General features: G+C 40.2%; 1 long non-coding RNA gene across 1 annotated transcript in view; it reads left to right on the plus strand.

Moving 5' to 3' along the window:
- Positions 1-18,636, plus strand: part of LOC129737009 (uncharacterized) — a 208,567-nt gene that overhangs the window by 75,785 nt on the left and 114,146 nt on the right. The window lies entirely within an intron of this gene.

The raw sequence follows: 18,636 nt of genomic DNA on the forward strand, positions 1-18,636 counted from the left end.
ATCCTCAGCTGGTATAATCTGGCATGACTCCATTGAACTGAGCAGACCCATGCTGATGTATATAACCTGGGAACTTGGCTTGTGAATGCTCTTGCTAAGGAGTATTGTGTGCACAGGACGAGTCCTAGATCAAGGTTATATCCAGCTCTTGCAAAAGGAGCTGGCCACAAAGTAGATCCAAATAGTTGAGTGTTGGGCCCCTAGTATAAGATCTGTGCTTTATCCCTGTTTAATAGTCAAAGATTAGCAAGCATCCAGGTAGAGATATATGGTTTAGACAGCATCTGATGGGCTAATGATGAATGGGAGCTTGAGAGAAGCTTCAGATTAGCCTCACGTGCATAAATATCACATGTGGGTGACAAGGACACTGGAGGTCACTGAATTTTATTTGTGCTCATTCATGGCCTTTATAAACTCTGTACCACTTGAGCATGTTCCCTTTGGGATAAAAAGAAGCATGGTCAGATGTTGCTGTAGTTGGAAACCTTTCCCTCATGACATTAGTTTTGCAAACCTGTGGTAATATGTGTTCATTCTGTGCAGTGCATGTTATATGTATAGGTATTTAAAATATTTATGTGCTCCCTTTTCGTGTTTCTTCCAACTCTTTCCCTACCTCACACTATTTTTAGTAAATTCTCACTTCTTGCAGTTACGTGGGAAAAAAACCCTCTCAGTTCCTTCTGACTTCCTCTTTATAAATGATAATAAACTCACTTATAGTGCATTTTCTAGTCTAATTGCAGGTTATACACCCAGGCCTTACTTGTGAAGATGTGTAAAATGAATGTTGTAGGCTTGAGTGTATATTAAGTCCCAACAGTATCAGCTAATTAAAACAACAGGCAAACAATGACAAAAACTTCAGGTATTAGAAAGCCCAAAGCTATGAAGTTAAGGCTGTCTCATTCAAGTAAGGCAGACTATCTATATATCTATCTAAAATGATTTTTTTTTTTTTAGTTTCTAACATTACAGTGTTAACTGTAAAGGCTGGGAAGATGTTAATAATTATTAATGATAATTATCATGTCATCTTTGGGGAGCTGGGAGAGAAGCTATGGGATTAGCAGATAAGCTCAGGGTGTACTTACTCCTGGCCTTGTCCTTAGATTTGGAAGTGTTGATAATTAAAACCTTTCCACTCTGACTGATCTTGAGCTTTGTTTATTTGGCTGTCATATTTTAAGCTGTTGTCAATTAGCATTGTTTTTTTCCATGCTGTTTATTTCGGAAGCATAAGAATAACAATAAAAGCAAGTGCTGGCCTGTGAAGCATTTGAAAGTGTTGGAAAGAGCCCCAGCTGTCATATTCTGTTCTTCTTTGATGTTAAAAGACATAGAGAGCATGCACATTTACTGTTGTCCCAGATAGAAAGCATACTGAGTTTGTGTTGCTTCTTCCATAGTCCCCAGAAACTGGGCATCACGTGTTTTATCTCAGGAGGTTGGGAGAATTGGCACTGAAGGTTTGCCTGATGGAGCCCATAAACCTCCATGTGAACTAAGAAAAGAGTCCAAAAGCTTCTGGAAAATTTGTCAGCCCTGTCCTCGACACCTGAGGCAATGTCAAGCCTTGGGGAAGAGCTACAGCAGGAAACCTCAGTTGAGTTGAGGGCTGGCTGCAATGGGAAGGAGACCTTCAGTTCCCTCTGTGGGAACGTGGCCTGGGAGGAGGCCAGTAAAGGAGTAAGCTGCTGCTTGTTTCCCTCTGAGCAGGAAGGCAGGGTTGGCAAAATGCAGCTGCCAAATTTGGCTGACCTCAACCAACCTAGGCTTGCCTGAGGCCATCTGTGACCAAAATATTTGCTTTCTCAGCATTTTTATGGAGCTGCAGAAGGGCGAAGGATTAGGTAAGGAGACATTGAAAACGTCGAACTTATGAAATGGTGAATTGTGTTTCTACCCAGCGGTTATTTTAAACTTCAAATAATTTGAAAGTGGCAGCAATATTGCTCAAGCTCTGGTCTAGTAAGTAAAGGGGAACTGGAGGCTGAAAGGAACCGATTCAGCACCAGGAGAGCGAGGAGGCTCTGATGTACCGCCTGCATTCCAGTGAGGGAGAGATGCTGCCATCTGCCACCCGCTCTTGCATGGCGAGCAAGGCTCGGTGCTAGTGTAGCCTGTCGCAGTTCTTGGATGGCATCATCCCTCCTCCACTCCATCTCAGGTCTGGGCTGTGCAAAAATTTCCCAGTGTAGCTGCTGTGTTTTGGTCCCTCAGGCTTGAGCAAGTCTGTCTAAATCTAATAGATTACTATAGTACAAATTATATTGTCATTGCTCCTAGTTAGCGTTGGGTGCGATGTGTGTGCTGAAAAGGCTTGTACACATTGAAATGCTCTAATAAGCCCATTGGATATTTCTATGGATATAGGAATACACTGTTGTTCTGTAAGGGGAAAAATATATGAATATTTTACTGCAATGACATCTTGTAAATATTTTTTGTTTTTTGAGCAAATTTTGCAGCAGTAGGAAGAACAATATTTGAATGAAAATACACTTTTGGAAATGGTTTAAAACATCACTGTGTATTAATATCCAGGCTTTTCTGATTTCTTGCAGGAGGTGTGGTTTTCCCTGCCTCAGTTTCTACTTTGCTATCTCTTTTGCAGCATTATCTGCAGTGTAGTGGCCCACAAGGAAGCAACACTTATTAAGTGAACAGGATTACAACATCAATGCGAAGTTTTCATGCAATAATCTTCTATTGATCTGTTTATCATCAGTAATGAAACAATCAAACATATTGCTTATTAAATGTTGATTAGTGTAAGGGGAAATAAGACCCAACTTTTTCAAGGACAGAGTGGTCTTTTCAATAGCACCTGGAAATTTTTTGTCTGTCTTTTTCCTGGCTTAGACAACTGAAGCCCTTTATGCTAAAGCATAGGAGAGCTGAAATGGAGCTGCTCTGAATAGTCACAGTTTAAATTCTGGCCATATCGGCATGGTTTTATTTCCTGACTTGGAGATTTGTATGAATCACAGACTGATTCATGTTATTAAGGAATTTATGCTTGAACCTGCCAATTCAGATTTGGGTGCCAGAGCAACCCAAAAAAAGATGAAGGGCAAATAGATTTTATTGGAGAATAATGTTAGAGATGGTACTAGGTAGTGGGCAAGGGCTTTCAGTAATAGCAGAGATACTGTTTGCTGCTTTTTATCCAAGTCATTTCCCAGTAAAACATAGGTGATCATTTTGTGTTTTCTATGTGATTATATTGTCCAGTTCTGAGATACTGTAAACATGAGATGTCCAGGCAAGATTTTTGACAGCACTGGCTTTTCCGTGCCCAGAAATGATTTTACACAGACTGCATTGCAGGACGTAACAAAATTGTTATTCTGAAAATGGGACCACTTCAAAGATATTCCTAATTCTGCCTCATAGACAGCAGCAATCAAAAAGACAAATCTTTCATCAAATGTATTAATTATTATCAAATCATATAATCCTTTAGTTTGGAAAAGACTTTTAAGATCATTGAGTCCGACCCTTAACCCAGCACTGCCAAGTCCTGATGTTCAGTTATCACAGCAGGTTGGAGGAACCTTAACCATGAGCCTTCCTTAGTTTGGAGAGGTACCTTCATGTTACGCAGATAAGCACCTTAGAAGGAGCTTAGTAGATATTTTACTTTAATTCCGTGGAGCTTAATACAGACAAGATGCTAGATTTCTGTATTTTGTGCAGAGTTCTGTATCTCCTTAACGCTGTTAATGTATTGTGAGTATATGAACAGTGCCTGTGTTTCAAATACGCACTTGAGTAAACAGCACTTGATGTAGCATCAGACCATTTTGAAGACTGGAATACTTTTTCACAACAATATACTATAAGCACTTAAAAGTTAAAAACCCCCAAGACTGGTAGCAGTTACCTAACACATGCATGCAGATTATCAGACTATCAGTATCTATAGAAATGAATATATCTGTATATAGATATCTCTGTACAAGATCAAAGTAATGGCACTTTATGGCTTTATTGCGACTTCACAGGCAAGGCAAAGGAATTATTGAGAAGATAATACAGCAAACTGGCAAGCTTTTAAAATCAGAGGCATTTTGATTGAACAGAATATGGAGATTCATGGCTTGATTCCTATCTTAACTGTAACTGAGAATAACTCCTGTGGTTTTTAGTGGTTTAAAGATGCAGAAGATGCTGTAAAGATGAAGATAAAATACAAGCTTGTTGCAAGCCTTGGTAGAGCTCTATTTGAATTCAGTTCTGTCAAATCAGAATAAATTGCTAAATTATCTTTATTCTGCTGGTATCTCAGTTTGAAAGAAAAGCACAAGGATATTTTTTGTGATTTTTTTTTTTTTGAGTGAAACATTTTTGATTTTTCTTTTGAAACTACGTTCTGATTTTACCTTCACTTTTTTCATTAAATATTAAAGTAGAATGCATTAAAATCACAATCAGTTAAGGGTGGGTGTTTTTTTTAATTTTTAAATACACAGAGAATAAATAGTAATTTTATTTATTTTTTTTTTTCTGTGCTTTAACTGGATCAAAGCCAAGACTGGGCATTTCAAAATTGATCTTCCTTTTCTTTGGCACAATTCTTGTTGGGTTGGTCAGTTCCATGATAGTTTAAATATTGGTGTAATGCATTTTATACACTATCCAAGTTAAAGAATAATGCTATTATATGATGAGCTCAAGGCTATTAAGGCTGCTGAACTTGAGGTATAGGAGTTTCCTTCAGCAGCTGAAATGAACTTGGCATCACATCAGTTCCTGCGGAAATTATAAGAATGTGCAGGACCATTCTGCTTCAGACCTGTGGAACAGAACAGAAGGTCATCACTCATTTACACTGCAGGTGAAAAGGCATTTCAGGAAGCATGAAAACTCTCAAAAGTAGCCATCTCCACCCTTATAGCTGGAAAAAACCCACGGTCTCCATGCAGAATGTTCTCTGGCCATATTTCAAATGCAGGAAAACAGTCCCATTTCTAAAGGAAAACCCTAAATAATAAAGATTTTGTCAGCAGAGTGATATAGGCCAGAGAGAAACTAAAGGTGGATCAAAAGTGAAAAATATAATGATTCATACAGGAAAAAAATGTTTTTAAAGCCATAAAATATATTATGTTTGGTATCTTAAACTATAATTAACACAGAATATAGCTTACGCTGCTAGTTGCTAGAATTAGTATCTGTGCAGAATGATTGCTAAAAACTTCTTGAATACAGAAGTTTTTGTCAGCACAAATTCTTTTCAAACACTGCACGTGTACATTGCAGGATCAGTTCCTAATTATCCACAATGGACCTCTCAGCCTAGATAAATAACAAAATTCCACATATAGTAGCAAAAATAAATAGCAGGAAGGTGCAAGTTCCATTGCCCCAGAAGGACAATGCAGTTAATATTGTGTGTGTGTGTGTACTGTCGGTTGCTGTCTGAGATGGCCGGTCCGAACCCAGTATTATCTCGAAACCTATTCAGGTATGTTAGTGGGGGTGTACCCAAGCAAAATCCTCCCTGTGGCAGCTTCAGAGCAGGACTGGTTTGCATCTAGTCTGCTTGGACAGCGTGCAGCTTGCAGCTGGCTGTGTCTGATCATTATACATATCCGAGACTAAGCCCAAGTTTGGCACTCACAACTGGACCTGTGTCTAAATCTCTGGCCCACACGCATGTACTGAATAGCTGTAGAAATGCGACCGCTCAGTTCAAAGCTGGATTTATCTTTATTGTTTTGGCAACATCGGTTTTCCCTTGCTCTAAAAAGTGATTTCCTTTTTTTCGAGTGAAACAGGCATATATAATGTTCTCATTTATCTGAATTCAAACTATGCATTATACAAGTGAAAATATGTTGCATTTCCCAAAGTTCCTCCAAACAGGAATAAAAATTATATAAAACTTCCTCTTAGCGCTAAGACGTAACACTTAAAATGCCTAAGTGGGTTGTCTTAATATCTGAAGAGGTAAGGGTTAACTGTAGTATTAAATTCTAGAAAAGCAAAACTTAACAGATTCTATATTCTTCAGAAGTATTGAAGTGATATTGGAGCTAAAACATTTTAAAAGCCAATCTGGCGCAGAGCTTCCCAAGCCTGGAGCACTGAACTGGACTCCTGACTGAAATGCTTTTTGATGCTGGCTGGAGAAATCATGAAACTGCTAAAAGAAGTTTAAAAACTAAACCAAAGAACCCCCAAACCCCCCAAACAACAAAACCAAACCACTCCCCCCCCACAAACAACACCCCCCCCCCCCCCCAAGCCCCAGAGTTTCCAGGTACGTTAGATACCTGTTTCGGTGCCTAAGGAGATGAATGGGATTTTTCTACTTGCTCTCTTGAGTCTGCAGGGGTGGGATTCATCTAAACGGACAGACTGTGCTTTGGAGCTCTTGTCTGACCCCCACAAACAGTCAGTGTGAAGCACTGTGAAACAGGCATTTCTGGAATGGGATTTACTATTACCTGTTCCCATTAGAAGAAAATAACTGTTCTCGAAACACCATTTTTCCCTACTGATCATGAAGGGAATCTCGATGATGCACCTGCAGGTACATGTCCCTATTTTGTCTAAATTAGATGAGACAAATCCTATGCTAAGCAACTGGCTAAAGACTTCAACAGCAAATGGGAATGGGACATCACAAAGAGACTAGAGATTCCTGTGGCTTGGGCACCGTGTTGTACATGTGTCTCCTGGCTTTTCACGTGTTTTATGGGTGTACTGTTTATAAGGAGTAATATGGAATAAAACCTAGTGGGATGTGCTATTGTGAGCTACTTCAGAGAGTGCCCAAATGCATCTGACTTATGACTTGTACCTAAGATGGGTCCTGTTGGCTCATTTTGAGCTGTATGCTGTATGTGCATAAATTGTGGTTTACAACTTGCTCCCAGTGCAGAAAGAGGCAGGGATCAGTATTTCAGGTGCTGAACTCTTTTGAAATCCCTACAAGAAGGATGCATACAATTAAGGGCAAGAACAACCAAGCTGAGACAGATAACAAACCTGTGCACTATCTTTGAATTACCTTTGTTTTATTCAACTCCCCTAGGCAGTGTAACCAAAGCCTTTTAAAATATCATCAGACAATTCTTTAAATAGTCTGATTTTGCCACCGCTCAACAAAAGGGAAAAAGATAACTTTGAAATGCAGAATTTCTAAATGCATGTCTCCCTATCTTATTTCAAAGGAAAGAAAAAGGAGGAGCGGTCAGGCTTTTTCTAAATTACCCCTTATTGTTCAGTCATTGCCATTTTTATAAGACCCACAAAAGTACAGTCCAACTGATTTTGCAGGTAGAGACACTGTGCTAAAAGGATTAACAGTTTAAATACAAGGGTTAATTTCTTCCTCTCTCTGGGTATGAACTAGAGATGGTGCTCAGTTACTTGGTAAGAGGGAAAAACTGCCTGAAAGGAAATAGTTATCTGACTCAAATTATCAAGCAAATATATTTCTGAGCTTCATTCTAAAACCGTTCATAGGTCTTTCATTTCTCTCATTTCACTGAGGACTGTACAAACACTCTTGTGAGCCGGTGTTGCAGGATCAAGCTGTAACAAAGCTGAAAGATGGACACCTTCTCTTGCGTGTATCACTGGCAGCGTGATTGTGGATGTAGGCACGGTTCTGGGAGTAATGCCTGCACTAGAGGAAGCTTTATTTATTGCCATTGCTGGAATTAGAACCAAGACTTTCTAAAGATGACTTATTTTTTTTTTCTTTAATACGTGATACTTCAGTTGAGCAGTTGTAATGTTAAGTGTGTGCTTTGCTGAATTGGAACCTTGGTTCTGGAGAGGGAACTATTCTTAAACTTTTGGTACATGAAGAGCATTTCCCATTAGATCATAAATTATTTACACTCAGGTTTAGTGAAATCCCTCCTGATTTAGACTGATGTATGAGAAAGTCAGACCTATAAACTTAGTTTGAATAATTCTTCTGGTAGATCTGGAAATATTTAAACTCATTCATTTTTTATAGTAGCGTAAATTTAAATAATTTCATTTTTAAAAAATTTGTTTCTTCTGCTCTGTCATAAAACTTGACTGTCACGGAATGGACCCATAAGCACCCATTGTAACATTTGTAATATATGTAGCCTTTGCACAGCATTTGTCATCATCTGAGATATATCAGTTTGGTATGGATCCTATGCCTGCATCAAGTCGTAAAGAAATCACAGGAGGATAGAGCCAAGCGATGGCTTTGAACATGGCTGAAGCGCAGCCTGGATGTGTGGCTGTGAGGACAGGACCATTTTCCATTCATTCCAGTTTTCGTCTTTGGTTGTATGCTGTTAAATGTTCTCGCTATTATGCCTTTGTCATGCCTTTGCCACCGTTTGCTGTGCAACCTGGAACAAAAACTGAGGCTCAGAGATGAAACTTTATCTCCAAGGAGAATGGGTAAGTGTACCCTTGCTCTGACCGTTACGGAGCTATGAAATGGCTAGATGGAAAATGTTATACTATAATGCATGGCATATTGCCAACGTGCCAGACCCATCAGTGTACAGATCGCTACCAGGAGGCACGTAGGGCGTTATCCAACTTTGGCATTCATTGCGAGTTCAGTTCAGTCCCTAGCAGCTGGATGTCATGCCTTTGAGAGGAAGCAGCAATGTCTCTCCCACTCTGTTGGACCCTGTGTGCCAGCAGCAGCGATGCAGTGCATCTGTTATCTGCCATCCAGCTGTGCCTGGGGCCCCGGGGCAGGCAGCAGCTCGGTGCTGCACATGGTGGAGACCCGTGCTCTGCACTCACAGATGCCTGGCTAGCAGGGACATTTGCCTCGTGGCAGCACACAGCTGTGCTTGCTCTTCTCTTGTATGAACCATCTAACAGACATACAGGATGGGAGGTGTTAGGTTGGAAGAACTTGAGAAGAAGTGGAAATGAAAGGTATTGTGGTTTCGTCTAGCATGTATATATGGATCAGTTTGGGAATCTGAGCCAGCAGTGTGCCTGAGTGGCCAAGGCGGCCAACAGCATCCTGGCTTGTATCAGAAACAGTGTGGCCAGCAGGGCCAGGGCAGTGATTGTCACCCTGTACTTGGCAACGATGAGGTTGCACCTTCAATACTGTGTGCGATTTTGGGCCACTCACTACAAGAAAGACACCGAAGGGCTGGAGTGTGTCCAGAGACAGTCAGCAAAGCCAGTGAAGGGTCTGGAGCACAAGTCTTATGCAGAGCGGCTGAGGGAACTGGGGTTGTTCAGCCTGGAGAGGATGAGGCTCAAGGGGGGACCTTATTGCTCTCCACAGCTGCCTGAAAGGGGCTGTGGGCAGGGGGTCAGTCTCTGCTGCCAGGTAACAAGTGATAGGACAAGAGGAAAGAGCCTGAGGTTGTGCCAGGGGAGATTTAGACTGGGTATTGTCAATCATTGGAACAGGCTGCCCAGGCAGGTGGTGGAGTCACCGTTTCTGGAGGTATTTAAAAGATGTGTAGCTGTGGCACTTAGGGATGTGGGTCAGCGGTGGGCTTGGCAGTGCTGAGTTAACGCTTGGACTCAATGATCTTAAAGGTCTTTCCCAACCTAAACAATTCTATGATTCTATGACCTGTAAGTGCTCTGTAGCTTTCAGTTACTAGTGGTGTAAGGGCTATGCCAAGAGTCAAAATATGCTTTACTGCTTGTAACGCATCCCAGCATAGCAATACCAACATAAGGATACAAACAATACAGTAATTCTTTACCTTGAAGGCTAAAAGGGAATTGTAAATAAAGACAGAGATAGGAATTCATATAAAGATACCAAATCCAACCCACTGGATTGTTGGTACCTCAGTTATAGAATTAGGTGATGAAGCAAAGACGTTTTTCACCCAAGATGCTTCATTATCAATGATTATTTTAACAGAAGTTAACAAATTAAAGTTAAAAAAGACCCAAAACTTTTATGAAATTTGCGCATTTATCTATTCAATTCAAAAGCATGTAGAGGAGCTAACTTGATTGTGGATCAAGGATTTTAAATGCTGGCAAGTGACCTTCTATGTGATTTAAAGTTTTGGGAAAGTGATTTAGGCTTCTAGATCTAGGTTTGAAAAAAAAACCAGGTTTGAAATCTGTTCTTTCTTTGTAGAGCTAAATGAGGCATGACTTTTTTTCTAGAGGACTTCTAAAGTTTTTAAATCTTGCATCATTTACTGTGGCATCATGAAGAAACAGAGAAGTCTCCAGGAGCCTCAAAAGAACCAGAAAATTTGCAGCCTATTTCTAAGCAGTTTTGCTATGAACTACCATCAGGTTTTGTATGGCTGATCAATAAATGGAGTTCCCCTCTTCACCTAAGGGGAAAAGAGTTGCCTTACCTAGTCGCTGGCAAACTGTTCTGTTTTGGCCCTTGTTCTTAGGGTAACAGGAAGACAAGGCAGGTGTGCTGAAATTCTTCAGTGAAGAAGCAGAGGATGCTGCAGCAGCATAAAATTTCCCCTTGACCCACCTTTCAGATGCCCAAGTTCGGACTTGTGCTACTTCATATCCTCCAAATGACACAGATGGCAGGATAGAGCCAATCGGAAGCACTTGATAACAAAATGGCAATTCATTTTGCAATTCCTTCAGCATTCATGCTAACAATACTGGTCCTGATGGGCTCCTTGGGTATGAATGTAGCTTTCAATATGCAATTCCACAGGAATTACACCACTGCTCAGCTCTCATTAAGTCTGCTTTATTGTAAAGTGTTGCTGAGAAATCCTCCTATTACTGATACAGGACAACTGCTTTGCTTCAAAGAACTGCCTGATTTCCAAAAGCTCCTGTGTGTGTATCTGCAGGGTTTTTTTAATACTCTCTTTACAGTGCATTATCTCACTTTGTTTATATTTTGGACACTAATGTGATGTGTTTAAGTATGTAAATTGCCATAATGTGAGGAAATGAGATGTTAAAAATAGCTATGGAGCGCTGAAAGAGAGCGGGGTGGGCGTAAGGTGGCCAGTGTGAGAGGAGGTGCTTTTGGATCCAGAATTTCTCTCTCCATTTTTTTAGAGAAGGTAAACCCTTCCTGAAGGCAAACCCCCCAAAAGAAATCTAGTTATAAGGCACTGCCTTCTACAGGTAAAACAGGTATTACCTACGTACTGCAGGTAAAAACCTCACATTTTTAGAAAACACCCAGTGTCTGCTGTTCTGCGACATAGGCATTCCAGGCTGAGCCCCTGCTCCCAGCAGCACGGTAATTCACTTTCTAGGGAAGCAACTGGGGAAAATTAACTCCATCTCAGCCAGACCCAGTACAGCAACCTGTCCTTACTGCTGAACGAAGTGACAGGACTCGTCATGCCTGTCCAGCTCTCATTTCCATGACCTAAAATCCTAAGTCTGTTAACTTGAATCTGTCTCATTAATCACTTTGCCTGCAGTTGCCTGCGGACGTTTGAGGAGATTTACTGTCTTTTAGTCACACGCTGAAACTCATTTTCACTCAGATGATCTCAAACACCAATGCGTGAAGCAGCCATCACCTGCACCTCCCTGGCTCCTTTTCTGGGTCATGTTAAGCCGTGGCAGTGTAACAAGAACATCGTTAAGCTGAGTCCCCCACGAGGGACTCTGTACGAGACCCCAGTTCGAACATCACCTTTGCCAGCAGGCCCAGAGACATGCTGGTGGTGGCTGTGGGGCTGGATGTCCCTTAACGCTTCTCAGCTGTGGGCCGTTGGTTGTGCTCTCTGCTGTAACCTGCCATGATTTCACAGATGAGGAGCAAAGCTGTTCCCATAAGAAAGAGCCTCCCAGTTACAGCACTCACGGGGTGACGTTGCGGTGATCGGCAGGTATTCAAGCTGCGAGGCTGCGATCGGACTGTGTGCTTGTTTGTATAGTGCTGGGAAGCATCTATACCTGGCCTCCAGCCCCAGAGGATCTGTGTGAAAGCCCTGATAATCAAAACATGTTGCTTACTGGCAGTACAGCATTAACATCAGTTCTAATGAAGGGTTCTCAGTTGTATCTTGGGGTTTGCCTGTCACACTGAACCCTCCTCCATCCAGCTGGGAGGAAGCCTGGGGATGAATGTGGCAGAGACAATGAGACCCCCATGGCCTGCTGCTGGGTTGCTGATTACCATATTAATGTGCAGCGTCCCAACTGAATGCTGGGCAAAGGACAGTACATCTTTAATTGGAAATATAAAGGGCTGCTCATGGCCCGGCTTGAACTGGGAGGATTTATGTCTCTCCCTCTAGATGGGATTGAAGGGAATGGTATGATTCACTGAGCGGCGTGCGTGTCGCCTGATTTACTGCCCATCATTTACATTCCACTAAAGTCAATCAGTGCAGAAGGTCATTCCCAACCTGAATTTTTTCACGTTAAATCTTTTCTGTCCCAGACTTACAGTCAGGCCAGGCGAGACACTTGGCAACCCAAGCTGGTTTTGATGTTGTTAATCTTAATTCTCTGATTAGAAGAAAGGAGACCATAAAAATAAAAAAAAACAACCCAGAAGATGTTTGTGCGTCCATCGATGGAGTCTGTACACATGATAAACTCAGCAGACTCAACAAATGGCTGGTTCCTTTCTATTAAATCTGTACTTGCATATTTGTCATGAGGCTGATGAATTCCTTATGCTCTGGGTCAACAAGGCTAGTTCTGCCCACCCTGCCTGAATCATGTATTTGGTAGTTTGCCTAACATTCGGGCCTGTCCCTGTCCAGATGAGCTGTGTGAAGACTTGAAAGATGAAATAGTTTAGATACTTCCTTCCCCCTGAATGGTGCTTTGAACACAGGTAACTTTAGCATACTAGTTAACACATTGAAACTATCCTAATGTTTTTATAATGAATTGTCTTCCAATAAGCCATGAATCTACTTGCAGTATACTGGCAATTTGTAATAAAAAATTAGGACCAGACTTCTCTATTAGATGTGTGATCTGATTCCCAAATCACATGTGCAGCTCAACCTGCAAGCTTGGAAACAGCTTTTAAATAGTTTGACACAGACACAACTAAACATGAAGCCTATCGATTTGCTTGTGGAATCTCGTGACGTTATGTATGACTGTGTGTTTGACAAGCTTACACTTGGCCCTGAATTCTTACTCAAATGACTTATTACAAAATTATGATAATAGAGGGTGTTTGCTTTTGCAAGGTTTTTGAGTAAATAGGAGCTGAATTCATAGAATCATTTAGGCTGGAAAAGACCTTTAAGATCATCAAGTCCAACTGTTAAGTGAGCACTGCCAAGCCCACTATTAAACCATGTTCCCAAACACCATATCGACATATCTTTAAAATACCTCCAGGGATGGTGGCTCAACCACTTCCCTGGGCAGCCTGTTCTGGTGCTTGGATTATGATCTATTGGCTCGATTTCTCTTGTAATCTGGCTCTGAACAAATGACACAAAATAGATATGAACATCAGTCTGAATAGGAAAGTGAAATTTCAATTACGTTTGAACAATATATGCTTAATAGGACTTTTGTGTCAGTAATAACTAGAGACTACTGTTTATCATAGTAGAAGAGCAAGTAATTTGAAATGTATTCTTTATAAGGTATTTTTTGATATGTAAAGAAAAAAGCTTTAGAAATTTTTTGGCTCAACTCTTTCAGCTGTTCTTTTCTGTATTCTTTTCTTCCTCTGAGTTTTGAAATTTTGAGAAATTATTGGAAAAATATTTTGTGGGTGATTTCTTTTTAAATGAAAATCAGGCTGGGCATTCCTCAGTGGTTAAACTGTCTAGTGTGGTGGTGTACAGAATGTGCTATGTTCTGCCAAATATGACTGATTCAGTCACGTAAGTAACCCACAAAATATAAGATCAATACTTTTGTGTGTAAAACGTAAAACTAAGAAACAGTTAAACATAAGCTACACCACATTTGTGTAGGTTTGTGTGTGTGCGTTTTATTTAATGAAAGCTTAAATGTTTTGACTTCCAGGGGATTACAGAAGTATGTAACTTTGAAGAGTATAATTGTCTTTCTTCATTGGGATGTACTGGTGAATAGCTTGCTGTCCTAAGTAGGAAGCCTTCTTGATTAAGAGAGCAGCTTACTGGTGACCTAAGCCACTTAAACACTTCAGGAGATTACTGCAGCTTAACTGTTTTAGGGACATGTTGAAGTATTTACTGACATCTTTAAACCCATTTAGAGCTACGGGGCTCACCTATTATAACTGTAACTGAAGCAATAAATAGTCGTTCAGTAGACAGTACAAAGTGAGCAAATCAGGTAGTGTGCTATTACCTAGGACAGCAGGTTGCTTTTAGCAGTGGCATATCCGTACTGCAACATTAATGAGAGCAGTCTCAGACATGATCCTTTATATCTCTGGCTCAAAATATATTTTGAGTCAAAGTTGTATTTTCCCAAGTTCAACCTGATGTTCACCATCTGATGTTGTTGCTGTTGCTCCACAGAAATCTCTCTGAGATTCTCCATCCTTTCTGCCTGACAGTAACACCCCTGGAAGACACTTTGTGTTGTGTTGAAAACAATTTCTTTACTTGGGAGCATGGAGCATGTTGATAATTGTTACACAGCGGGAGCTGGTTTTTGACACCTTGACTCTTCTCTGTCAAAGTGCTCCTCTTTTTATAGCAGTGTGACTAAGACAGTGTGTTAAGCTGCAGGTCAAATAATGGCTTTAATGTGAATCTCACTGTTGCACGGGTGACTCAACAGCATTTGCAAATTGCTCACAAAAAGCAGCAACAACTCAATAGTCTGTTAAACTGTGCACATGGTTGACACCAGCTTCAGCACCACGTGGGTATAACAGAACCCACTGCAGAAAGCGTGGGTTCAGTGCAAGTCTAACTCCTGGAATGACATTTGGCTATTCCAAATAGCGAAGGTCACTCAGCTTTTAGTTGCAAAAAACTCAGATGAAGCAAAAGCAGAGGTCCTGTAGCAAGTGTTCGGTTTTAGATAGTTACACAAACTATTCAAAATCAAGCCAGTAATTATACTGATCTAAACCAGCACCTGCTCTCAGTGAGAGATGTTGTAGAGTCCACAGCTTTTCTCTCTGAAGGAAAGCACACTGTGCAAGGAACAGGAGGCCATCGGGAGCTGCTAACTTTTTCACAGAAGTTATTTTTCTCCTTCTGTTAGACTGGTTATAATATCCTGACTTCATCGGCTTCTCTGGGAAGATGTGGTGGGTTTGTGGCAGGAGCTTAAATAAGGTGAAATTAATGTAAAATGGATTGTGTAGTTTCTTAAAGTGTCTATCAAATTGCTCAACTCTAATCATCTCTTAACAGCAGCAAAAAAGTGCTGTTTCTCCACAGCCCTTGACAATCTTTTTTGATAGGCATTTATGTGGGGATTTTGTTTGCTTTCCTTAAAGGGTGTCACAGCAATAGGATAAGGGCCTCCTGGATTTGTAAGGAGAAGGGGGCCGTATGGACTGCAGACCACATTTGCCCACTGGCAAGGCTGCTGAGGGTCCCCCGCCAGGCTTTGTTTTTGGTTGCCTGTTCCACCTTTATGTTGGACTCAGGATATTCTCAAAGACTTAACAGATCACTAATAATTAAATTTATCTGACCTAACTTTATGCATATAATATATATGAATTATATATAACTATATTCATTCATACAACTATATGAAACAGAACTATTTGTACTTTTTAAATGTGAGTATAATTATGTGTCTCGGTTGTGGGAATGTTGCCCTTTTTCTCTCATCTGTGCAGGGATTATTCACATTTACATAGAAAGAATCTCTTAGTGAAGAAAAAGCTAATTTATCAGCCTAGTGTTACATGCTGGACTAATGCAATTTGTCTCTTTAAGAAGGCTGAAGACAAGACTATTCTCATTGCTTGGGGTCACTAGCGATCTTGTACAGTTAGGATAAAAATCCCTTCAGAACAAAACTCAAACCTAGATTTTATTTTATTTTTTCCCCCTAGATTACCCATGACTATCTACTTTTTATTTATAGAATAAAATAAACAAATTCTACTGCTTGAGATTTAAATGATGTCTTGCTAGCTTATCTAGCATTGCAACCCATCCATACTTGTGCATTGCCTATTTTGAGAGCAATCTGGTTTTGTCAGGGACTGTGCTCTCTCATTTATTTGTACATATAAGAATACTATTGCACAGTAGTCAACTATTTGCACAGCGGTACCCTGTTTCTTCTCCATATATATTTTTTCTATTTTTTCTATATTTTCTTCATACATATTTTCCTAATACAGTTTTCTTCAGTTTCTTTGCAGAAGACATAAATATTATTTTGTAATTATATATAGCTATGATGTCAAAGCTGTTAGTCTGGATAATTACTGTAACTGGTGCCAAACTACTTTCTAGATGTTTTTCATCACCTTTGCCTGTGAAAGGTGATAGTAACATAAAATAAATATTACAGAAAATAAAAATTGGAAAGTAAAGCAGGAAAAGGAATCTCAAACTTTTATCTCAGTGAAACACTAATGTTAATTTATTTTTCAAACTATTGTAATAAGCCTATATAAAGAATCAGAAAGTAACAGTAGTTACTACGGAAGTAGCTGTCTGTAATTTACCTAAACTCATCTATGTAGAGTCTACAAATCCTTTGTCAGTTTTGAAAGCAATGACATTGTTGAAAAGTATGTTAGCCTTTCCCATCAAAAATAAGTAGTTCTGGATTGCAGTTTCTGTTTTTATTCCTGTGCTGCTCTTTGATTCTGTGTCAACGGACTTCCAAAAATCTGGAAGTGCTATAGTGATCTTTACTATTCAGTAGTTTTGGCTGTATAAATACACTTGCATCTTTCATCTATAGTAAAATTAATACAGCTGCAGGACTGAAGACAAATCAGAAAACAGATTTTTAACCAGATGAATGTCAATGTGCTGAAGGCATTTGTAAGCCAACCTCTTTGCTTTGCATAGGTATGATGTTGGAAGGGTTGCACAGCCACTTAGCTAAGGTGTTGAAGTAGGTTAAGGTGCCTGATGGTGACTAGTAGTGTCTAAACGACTGTGCCCAAACATTCTTGACTTCCTGGCTCTGAGCATGCGATGATAAGCTCCATGCATCATGAACGGCAACTGTAGCTACCCATCCACAGTACGACCCTGTGCCCGTGATTCTAAACCCAGCTCATTAATGTGATGGGATTTATCACAGATCTGTCCTAGAAACTTCTTTTGCCAATGATTTGAGTTTACAGTGCAAGTGAACTCCTGCAAGTATTTCAAGTTCTTACTACTATTTTAGGAAGAAAAGTGTAATCTTTAGGAATCTGTGTGAATTCACAATTATTAATATGTTCCCCCTTATAAGATGATTCTGGAATTAAGCAACTCCTTTTCTCCTCATCAAAAGTGCAAAGAGTGTATCAAGTGAGCTATTTTGGGGTTGGCTATGGATTAAAATTCAGAAGGGTGGTTATTAGCTTTTGATATTTTCTTGGAAGTTGATGCTGTTCTTCCTCATTCCCCTTCCCTGAAGGTTGTAGAGAATGCTGTGCTTAGCAGAATAATAAAAATAAAATAAACACCTGCCCTCAGATTGGTTCTGTGATTGGTACCACAGAAAAATAGGGGAAAAAATTCCTATCAAAATGCTTTTTAGTGTGTCAGATGTGCACATCTAAGACAAAAATCAGAAATGTGGTCTGTGTGGTCATCTTATACAAGGTTTCTGTTATGAAACTCAAGTTCTTTTGGGAAGCACTGGATGTGGCAGCTCTTCATGTGGATGCAAATTTGCCAAAGGTGCTCTGTGAGGATGTCATACATATGAAAAGACAGACCCACACCCTTGTGGACCTGTATATGTTGTCTTCATTTCTGTGAAGTGGGAACAATGACATATTCCTGGTCCACAGAATGGTACTCATGTTTTTAGACCCTTGTAAATATATAAGGACACAAAATCCTCACTAAATGTAGCAAAACAAAGTGAAAATAAACATTAATGCGACTAAATGTATTATGCTTCAAAAGTGTTGTTCAACCAAGAAAGTGCAAATATTTTGCTATGGAGAGGCGGGACCCTGGAATTACTGTGTAACAGAGTATTAGCTATGCCTTTCGTTTGTGGCTCGACCACCCAGTGAGCTACTGTTAAATGGGGAATAAGTTGCATAAGTTTCATTTCTAAAGGCTGTATTATGTCTTGCCTTGTCTCGTCTCTGTGTGGCCACCTATACTTGTGTAAACAGAGTAATGAACTGCATCCCCTTTGCAGAGAAGAAGTAAGACAGGATGCAAGCACTGAAGAATTGGTGTCTCTATGTCCTATTCCAGGCAAATCCCAGTGTCTTTCTGGACGTGTTCACTAAACAAGGACAATGTTTTTCTTGATTTGCCTCTCCTTATGTCAGTCTCTCAAATTTCTCTGTTTTCTTCACGTTGCAGTAGACCAGTATGAACAGCTGTAACCACAGGGAAAGTATAAAACCAGCTCTTACTGGTCAGCTGAAATCTCAGATCTTTCCCAGGTATGTAAAGAAATCAAGCTTAAGCTTAAACAGAGATTTAGGGTCAGCATTCTGGTACGTTCAACTAGGATATTTCTCAGGGCATGGCAGTTGCATGGGAAAGGCACGTGCTGGGTAGAATACAGTAGAGAGTGCCAAAAAAGGCAATTAGACCACCTTACTGGCACAGGAAGTAATTGCAGTTTGAGTAATGGTTTCTCTTA

This window comes from Falco cherrug, chromosome 10 (genome assembly GCF_023634085.1).
Source record: "Falco cherrug isolate bFalChe1 chromosome 10, bFalChe1.pri, whole genome shotgun sequence".
Taxonomy (NCBI): domain Eukaryota; kingdom Metazoa; phylum Chordata; class Aves; order Falconiformes; family Falconidae; genus Falco; species Falco cherrug.